A 9,625-nucleotide genomic window follows, 5' to 3' on the forward strand; every position below is an offset into this window, starting at 1 on the left:
TCATGGCCAGAGTACAGAGCAATGTTGATCGGAAGCTGCAGGTTGCGGCCGAGTCCACAAAAACTGGGGCATGCTGGACGAGAACATTGTGTAGGAAGGAACTGCAGATGCTGGTTTACACTGAGGATAGACACAAAATGCGTCTGAATAAGGGTCTCGACCAGAAACGTCATCAATTCCTTTTCTCAAGAGATGCTGCCTGACCCACTGAGTTACTCCAACATTTTGTGTCTATCTTAGGACGAAAACGTCGTCAGCAGTGTTAGATATACAAAGTCATAGAACATGGAACAGTACAGCCCTAGAACGTGCCATTCGGCCCACAATGTCTGTGCGATACATGATGCTAAGCTGAACTCTTAACCACCTGCACATAATCCATTTCCCTCCATTCTATGCATATCCATATGCATATCCATAAGTCTTCAAAATGCCTTCTCTATTGTATTAGCCTCCATCACCACCCTTGGCAGCACGTTCCAGGCACACACCACCCTCTGTGTATAAAAAACCTGCCCCATGCATCCCCTTTAAACTTTGGCCCTTCATCTTAAAGCTGTGCCCTCCAGTCTTTGACATTTTTATCCTTGGGGAAAAGGTTCTGACTATCTACCCTATCTAAAGCCTCCCATAATGTTATAAACATTTATCAGGCCTCCCCTCAACCTCCAGAGTTCCAGCAAAAATAATCTAGGTTTGTCCAACCTCTCCCTGAGTCCGGGCACTTTTATCGTGATGATCCCAGAAATGGCCCTTGTTCCAGGGCAATCCCTGCGTACAATCGGTGAATGGGAATAGATGGGAATTGCTTAGGTACATCCCTGCACCATTCCCGCTGCCCTTTAGAGGTACAACGTGGAGACAAGCACAACGGCCCACCTAGTCTACGCCGACCAGCGATCACCCCTTACACTCTCACCATCCTACACACTGGGGTCAATTTACAATTTACAGAAGCAAATTAACCTACAAACTGCCAACTGAGAAGTTGCTAACACCCTCAAGGCCTGGCTGCAATATATTTTTATTCTGTGTGAATAAAAATACCGGAAGGTTATTCTATGTTAGTTTAAACTTGTTGTGAATGTCTTTGAGATCGGACTATTATATGTAGTGTATATATTAGTATTTGCATATGGTATTCCAATCACTCAGACGGAGAAGACACAAAGTGCTAAAGTAACTCAGCGGGTTAGGCCGCATCTCTGGAGACATTAGTTGTATCAGACAGTAAATGAACACGAATTCATGCTCAAAATTCACAATCACACGGTGTCTGTGTTAAGGAAGTTTAAAGTTAAAAGATCATTTAGAGAATTGTGACAGTCAGATTGAGATTGGCATTAACATAGAGCTGACATCAAACTCTATGCACATTTTTAAGTAGGAAAGTGGGCTTTAAATGACTATGAACAAAAATTCCTATGCAAGATGTCTGTTTTTATGAAGGAAACCAGTAGAGTTCCTGCGGAAACAGACCTTTGATGTAAAATCACTGTCCTAACAGTAAATTAATCTCTCTCTTCCTCTCTCGCTGTTTTTCAGTACTCAAGGCTGTGCACAAACTGACTTATTACCAACATCTGAATTCATCAACTTCATGGAAGTCATGAGTTCGTTCTGCTGCACTCAGGAAGAAGGGTCCCTTTCCGAAACGTCACCTACCTATCCATGTTCTGCAGAAGTGCTGCCTGATCCGCTGAGTTACTCCAGCACTCTGTGAAACGTCACCTACCTATCCATGTTCTGCAGAAGTGCTGCCTGATCCGCTGAGTTACTCCAGCACTCTGTGAAACGTCACCTATCCATCCATGTTCTCTATTCTGCCCTCAGCTCTGGGATTGGAATTCATGGTCTTTCTTGCAACATCTCGATCTGCGGTATATACGCAACTAACATCTGACGGGCATTTCACTGCAGACTGAAACAGAAAAGAGGAAAAATGCAGTCCGGACAAGTGCTACCCACTCAACCCATCTCATTAACCTGCAATCTGATGTTGACAGCGCTACCAAGCATCCTCCCTGCTCACCAATAATTAGTTGCACCAGGGACACTCAGATACAGATCTCATTACAGTCTCCGTCCAACCTTTGGCAAAATAGTTCGATTCGAGAGATGAGGTGAGAGTTACAGTTCCTGACAACAAACCGATACTCAACCAACTGTGGCTTCAAGGACCCCTGGTGAAACAAAAGCCAGTGGGAATTAGAAGTAATGCCAGCACATAGGAAGGTTGTTGTTCTTGTAGGGCGTTGATCACCTTAACCCCGTGTCAAAGGGCGTGGAATGCTCAGGCCAGTGTTAGGGTCGAGCTTTCTCAGCAGCTTCGGCAGTGACCCATGCTCCCTCACACCAAAGGTCGGGATAGTTGCTGATGGTCATGGGATGTTCAGTTCCATCTTCCTCTGTTGGAGTAATCTGCACCCTGATACAGTCAGGCTGAAACCATGAATGTGATTCTGAAGTTTCAATATAATTACTTTCTTCATTTTATTCTGCGGCTATTTAATTTTAAGCTTTTCTGTTCCATGCAGAAGTTTTTCTGTCCTGTCCTGTACTAACACAGATCATTTGTGCCTTCAAGCCCCATTAAAAGTTGTAGTCCCTGTTTTCCTGACTAATGGGAAAGATTTAAAGACCGCATGAATGAACTCCAAAAATTGTTCATCCCTGTCTGGCGGAAAAATAAAACGGGGAAGGCGGCTCAACCATGGCTAACGGGGGAAATCAAGGATAGTGTTAAATCCAAGGAAAAGGCATATAAATTGGCCAGAAGAAGTAGCAAACCGGAGAAATGGGAGAAATTTAGAACTCTACAGAGGAGGACAAAGGGGTTAATTAAGAGGGGAACTGAGGATCTAGTGGGAGAGAGGAATTGATCCACATTCATCAGGAAATAGTGTTTGGTAAACTGTTGGGACTGAAGGCAGATAAATCCCCAGGCCTGATGGTCTGCATCCCAGAGTACTCAAGGAAGTTGGCCATATAAATTGTGGATGCATTGGTGATCATTTTCCAATGTTGTTTCGACTCTGGATCACTTCCTGTGGACTAACCCCACTTTTTAAAAAAGGAGGGAGAGAGAAAACAGGGAATTATATACCAGTTAGCCTTACATCGGTACTGGGGAAGATGCTTGCGTCGATTGTTAAAGATGTTATAGCAGCGCGTTTGGAAATCAGTGACAGGATCAGTCAAAGTCAGCATGGATTTATGAAGGGGAAATCATGCTTGACTAATCTTATGAATTTTTTTGTGGACTGGGCTTGTATTCACTGTAATTTAGGATGAGAGGGGATCTTATAGAAACATCTAAAATTCTTAAAAGGATTGCTCAGTCCAGATGCAGTAAAAATGGTCCCGATGTTGCGGGAGTCCAGAACCAGGGGTCACAGTTTAAAAATAAGGGGTAGACCATTTAGGACTGAGATGAGGAAAAACGTCTTCACCCAGAGAGTTGAATCTGTGAAATTCTCTGCCGCAGAAGGCAGTGGAGGCCAATTCACTGGATATTTTCAAGAGAGAGTTAGATTTAGCTCTTAGGGCTAAAGGAATCAAGGGATACAGGAAAAAGCAGGAACAGGATACTGATTTTAGATGATCAGCCATGATCATATTGAATGGCGGTGCTGGCTCGAAGGGCCGAATGGCCTACTCCTGCACCTATTTTTCTATGTTTTTATATTTCTAAATGTGAACAGCAGCTCCGTGTCCATTCAAATGGGAGGGAAGTATTGTTATCAAGAAGCTTCAAAGAAATTGTGTTGTCCCTTGTTCACTGTGACATTTATTCTAAAACATTTCTGTTTGACTCATGACCGATTTTCAGGTTCAGGTTTTGGTTTATTATTGCCACGTATCCCGAGCACCATCTTTGTCAGTGTATCTGCATGTTTTATCGTACGGTTGATCTCCAGATACCCTGCACCTTGTCTTCTGCCCAACCACTCCCCGTCGATCTTCAGCCTGATCCCACACCACTAATCGTCTTCACAAGAACCTGCCTCGATCCTCCTTCCGATTACCTGCACAGGCCGGTTCCTCTACATCAGTGGCAAGCTGGCTCTGGGGACGGGTGCCTTCTCTTCATCCATGTCACCTTGGAAGATGCACCATGTACAGTTGAATATTGGAGACCCTGGGGAGTCACTAGCCCGGTTTGTACGTCCCTGCCTCACCGAAGCTGTCAGTGTCATTGGGTAATATGATAATAATGCACACACTCTATTTGTAAGCATGCCACCTGAGCAGGTGAGAGTGTCAAAATAAGTCAGATGGAAAACAAATGTCACACTGGTACAGTGGTAATATATATTTTAGCGAATCTCTTTTCATATAGAGCACCTTAATAAATCCTTCAGGCCAACTCATACAGGCTGACCAATATGCCCCATCTAAACTGGACACATTTCCCTTCATTTGGCCCATATCCCTCTAAACGTTTCCTGCCTATATACCCATCCAAGTGTCCTTTAAATGTTGTTGGAAAAGTTCTTACTGTTATATTTCTTATTATTTTATTCTCATCATCTCTTTTATCTATTGTCTTAATTATCCATTTCTGATTCTCAAATGTTTCCATCTGTCTAGTCAGCCACTGATGTCTGAAGAAGGGTCTCGACCCGAAACGTCACCCATTCCTTCTCTCCCGAGATGCTGCCTGACCTGCTGAGTTACTCCAGCATTTTGTGAATAAATCGAGATGCTTTTTCCCCTGCAGTTTGATACGACTCAGAGAGAAACTTCTCTGTCTTGCCAGAAATTTGACCCCCCCCCCCCATGGTGCTACTTTAAGATTGGTTTGAAAGGGGTGCCAGGAAAAGGTTGTTGGCTGAAGATTGCTTGAAAAGAAATAGTATCCATCTTCCAGCAGAACAATCTGGATACTATATTTAGATACTATATACTATACAGATGTTGGTTACAAAAAAAACCCAAGTGCTGGAGTAAGTCAGAGGGTCATGCAGCATCTCTGGAGAACATGGCTGGGTGACGTTTCGGGTTGGGTTAGAAGGCTCCTGACCCAAAATGGCACCTGCACATCCCCTCCATCGTTGCTGCCTGAGGTCCTCCAGCACTTTGTTGTTTTTTTACATCCTCCTGCTCCTCCTCTCAGTGCTCAGGTCTCTATTGTCAGCAATGGGCACTCCTGGGCACCATTGCTAAATACTCACATGATTCTTGCTTAATTGTGTATATGTGGCAACATTTTCAATTGCCACTATAATCTTCCTCTATAGGAATGACAGGTATCCCATTTTCCTTATAGGGTTCATGATCCTGTTTTTAAAAAAAATCAGTATTATAATATCAATATTTAATTGAAAATCCAATTCTTATTTTTGTACAGGGAGGAATTTCCTTTTTCAGGTTATGATTCATGATTTATTGACTTGTTTGAAATGGAAAATGTAAGGGGTGTTTTTATCAGTCTGGGGCCATGTACTATAAACAACTTTACAACTCAATTCATTCAAAACTGCTGTATACTTACAACCGTTTTCCTGCTGTTTTGCTGCAAATGTTAGTCCTATCGATAGGATTTTAAAAATAGTTGAGGGGCGTCTGATGGAAGGTTGAAACATCCGTGGCTACCCAACATGAATTGTTTTGCTTCAAGTATCTGCATTCAGAGATCATAATAAATCCAAAGCGTCCGGTTTCCTGCCTGCAGTACAAATGCAGTATGTACATAGACAACCATTTTAATAAAAACTAATCCAGTGTTCTAAGTGGGCCCATTGAAATGTTATTACCAACATGTTATTTCAAACTTGGACAGTGGCTTCAGACCTGTCTCAGTTGAAAGCCGAGGTCCGTCACTACAAATCTGCACTGTCCACATCTGTCCTGCTACCGACCACTATCCCCGACAATGTGGCTAGAAACCATTGTGATGAATAACTAAATGAATATGATCAAAGTTTGCTCTGTTCATAACACCTGCCTCAAATAAAGCTAAGTCAACATTGATGCTATGTTGGGCTGACTTTCATTACTTATATCAAATGTGGTGTGCGTTTGATCAACACTTTCCTTTGCATGCTATATCAGTTCAGCTGTTATCTTCCCCAGACTGGTGAACGTGGTAAGTTAGTCGCACCACACTGCGGGGAATTGGCAACACCTTAAGTATTATTCTTTCTTTCTCTGAACCCAGGTCACACGAACCAAATGCGTGCCGTGGTACAGGAAAGGGACCTGCCATCTAACGCCACACCCAGCTTTTAACACAATTCTCTTCATCCTTCGGTGGTATGTACAAACACTAGAGCAGGGAACAATCTCATGCTGTCTCAGACCAGTAACTTGCCTGCAAGGATTCATAAAGTGGAGCACATTTTCTCAAGTCTCTGTGAATTAGCCGTCCCCTGGGGACTGACATCGACTGCAACTTGTTTCAATTGACTCAGATGCTCCAGCTGAACAAAGCCATTTACCTCTTAAACATGTCAGTCGCCTTCTTCAGACAAGTGCTTGCTGAATTACAGAATGTAGAAACAAGAAATTACAGATGCTGGTTAATACGCAAAAGGGCACAAGTCAAGTCAAGTCAAGTCAAGTTTATTTGTCACATACACACACACGATGTGCAGTGAAATGAAAGTGGCAATGCCTGCGGATTGTGCACAAGGTGTGTAGGAAGGAATTACAGATGCTGGTTTACACCAAAGATAGGCACAAAATGCTGGAGTAACTCAGCGGGACAGGCAGTATCTATGGATAGAAGGAATGGGTGACGTTTCGGGTCGAGACCCTTCTTCAGAGTGAGAATCAGGGAAGAGGGAAATGAGATATGGAAGGGTAAGGTGTGAAAATAAGAGATCAAAGGGGACGAAGGTCAAGGAGAATGTAGAATAGATCATTGTTAGCTCGGGGAAGCTGACAAAGAGGCATACAATGTAAAATTTAATCAGGAGGGCAGGATGGAGGAGGGATGGAGAGAGAGGGAAAGCAAGGGTTACTTGAAGTTAGAGAAGTCAATATTTATACCACTGGGTCGTAAGCTGGTGTTGGACACAAGGCATTGGGGTAACTCAACGGGTCAGGTAGCATCTCTGGAGAACATGGATAGGCAACATTTCGGATCTGGACCCTTCAGACAAGATCTCGACCTGAAAAGTTGACTGTCTAATTGCAATCTCTAATTACAATGCAGATGAGGAAGGTACAGTTTGCGAGATTACTCACAGCCACAGCAGAACGCGTGACATTTTTCTTTGTGGAAGTCACAGTAATAAATATTTTATCATCCATTATTTCCTTGGAAAACCATAACCATTATTTCTTCCCAAAGCAATTCTTCATTATGATAAGTGCCTCATTCAAGAGGTTTACATTGCTTCTGCAATGAATTTTAAACTGTTGTCTATTTTTTCATTCTGTTTACAAACCACCAACATTCACATTTCCAGTACGTTTTAGCATTGTGCTTTGAGGTCTTCAATCCTTAATCCTTAATGAGTCTTAATGAATCCTTAGTGGACGAGGTTTATATTTGAACCTTGGTTTTAAGAAGGGTCTCGACCTGAAACATCACCTATTCCTTTTCTCCAGAGACGTTGCCTGACCCACTGAGTACCTCAGCATTTTGTGTCTATCTTCTGTATAAACCAGCATCTGGAGTTCCTTCTTATACATTGGTTTTGGAAAACCTGTCTGATGTTTTGTGTGGTGTTATATATCTTCACTTTTGCATACCACATCAGTAGAATTAATACATACAAGTTAAAACTATTCAGATCTATCTAATCAATAAAAGTTGTATGGTTGCAATATTCTGAAGGAGTTAATTCAATTTAATTTAGTTTAGTTTCTTAGATGTACAGTGAAAAGCTTTTGTGGTGCGCTATCCAGCCAGCGGAAAGACAATACTTGATTACAATCGTGTCATCCACAGTGTCCAGATGCATGATAAAGGGAATAGCATGAATAAAGTAAGAAATGCTGCTGTTGGAGTAGGGGTTTAAAAGAGTTGAGCGATCGTAATGTGTGATTGCAGATCCACTTCCGTGACTAGCACACAAAGAGTCGCCTGGGTTGGGCGCCATCTTGGATCATTTGACACAGTTACGAACAGGACATTGGATGACCTGTCTCCCTCTGAAGTGACACCAATCAGAGCCCTTCTCACCAACACTGTGCACTTCAACCCAACCAGGTGAAATCAGATCAACAGCTGACGGAAGGCAATATATTCTTTGAAGAAGAAAGATCAACTTTACTTTGTAAGACCAAATGAAAGGTTTTTTTATTATTGAGAGAGGGTTGTGTGGGTTTGCCTGGGGTAGATGCAAATTGAGGCAATATGCAGAATCTGTGTGATTATATTGTAATGTAGAAACAAGCAACTGCAGATGACGGTTTACAAAAAAAGCCCCTGACAGAATTTCTGTTTGTGTTTCATTGAATTGTGCCACTTTTTAATAGCAAGGTTAATTGTATTAATTTTCAAAAGTCTTCTCTCCCATTTTATATTAAATAATATGGTCTTGCACAAATCAGAATTCAAGTCTTCTCCCCCTTTGACAGATTGAATGTCTGACAGAACCAAACCAATTTATTTCTGAGACTTGAAATAAGCTGCTCCAGTGATGCAGAACTGAGCGCATCTGTCCAACTCTGATAAACGGCTGCCTTTAAGGAGAGACCGGCTCTGTTCTTTCATTATAATAGTTTCACATCTTTGGTGAGGCTGCATTTCAGAAGGTCCAGAGATCACCCTGTTAGCAACGGTGGAATTCTTGGTGCCCCGAGCATCATGTGCAGCCACTGTGTTGCAGTAGATATGCGCAACCTACTGATGTGTATCAACGTTAAGCTGAATTATCATGATCTCACATTCATGAGCTAATTACATTGTTCATACTTACTCGTCCAAATGATCTTCAGCAGCCAAAGTGTGCATTAAGTTAGCAGGAACACGTACTGAGAGTTGTTTAGCTTTTTTCACAATTATTTGAGCAAGTAAGCTGTCAAGAAAGTGTAAAGTTTCAAATATGCAGCTGATTTTCAGCAAAGGGTTACAAGTTCTGAAAAATAGTCATCTACATAAAGTAAACTGGGATTTCTGCTTAAGAATATTTTCCAATTAAAACTCAGCACCTGGTAATATAAAAAGCAAAGGCATATTGAGTGTGAAAGATCAAATTTGGTTTAGTTTAGTTTAAATTAGTTTAGTTTAGAGATACAGCATGCATCCATATTTCAGCCATCACCGTGGAAACTGGCCCTTCGGCCCACCGAGTCCGCGGCGACCAACAGTTACCCATGGGGCGGCACGGTGGTGCAGCGGTAGAGTTGCTGCCTTACAGCGAATGCAGTGCCGGAGACTCAGGTTCGATCCTGACTACGGGTGCCGTCTGTATGGAGTTTGTACGTTCTCCCTGTGACCTGCGTGAGTTTTCTCCGAGATCTTCGGTTTCCTCGCACACTCCAAAGACGTACAGGTATGTAGGTTAATTGACTGGGTAAATGTAAAAATTGTCCCTAGTGTGTGTAGGATAGTGTTAATGTGCGGGGATCGCTGGGCGGCGCGGACTTGGTGGGACGAACGGCCTGTTTCCGCGCTGTATCTCTAAATCTAAATCTAAATTAACCTATGTTAACCCAGTTTTGCATT

The 9,625-nt window shown here is 42.5% G+C and overlaps 1 protein-coding gene across 1 annotated transcript in view; it reads left to right on the forward strand.

Moving 5' to 3' along the window:
- LOC144604802 (potassium voltage-gated channel subfamily A member 3-like) overlaps positions 1–5,960 on the forward strand; it is a 123,752-nt gene extending 117,792 nt beyond the window's left edge. The window contains exon 7 of the mRNA XM_078419466.1: positions 1,546–5,960. The gene's annotated coding sequence lies outside the window, so the exon portion shown is untranslated. The remainder of the gene's footprint in view (positions 1–1,545) is intronic.
- Positions 5,961–9,625: the final 3,665 nt, after the last annotated feature.

Source organism: Rhinoraja longicauda, chromosome 23, assembly GCF_053455715.1.
Source record: "Rhinoraja longicauda isolate Sanriku21f chromosome 23, sRhiLon1.1, whole genome shotgun sequence".
Taxonomy (NCBI): Eukaryota; Metazoa; Chordata; class Chondrichthyes; order Rajiformes; family Arhynchobatidae; genus Rhinoraja; species Rhinoraja longicauda.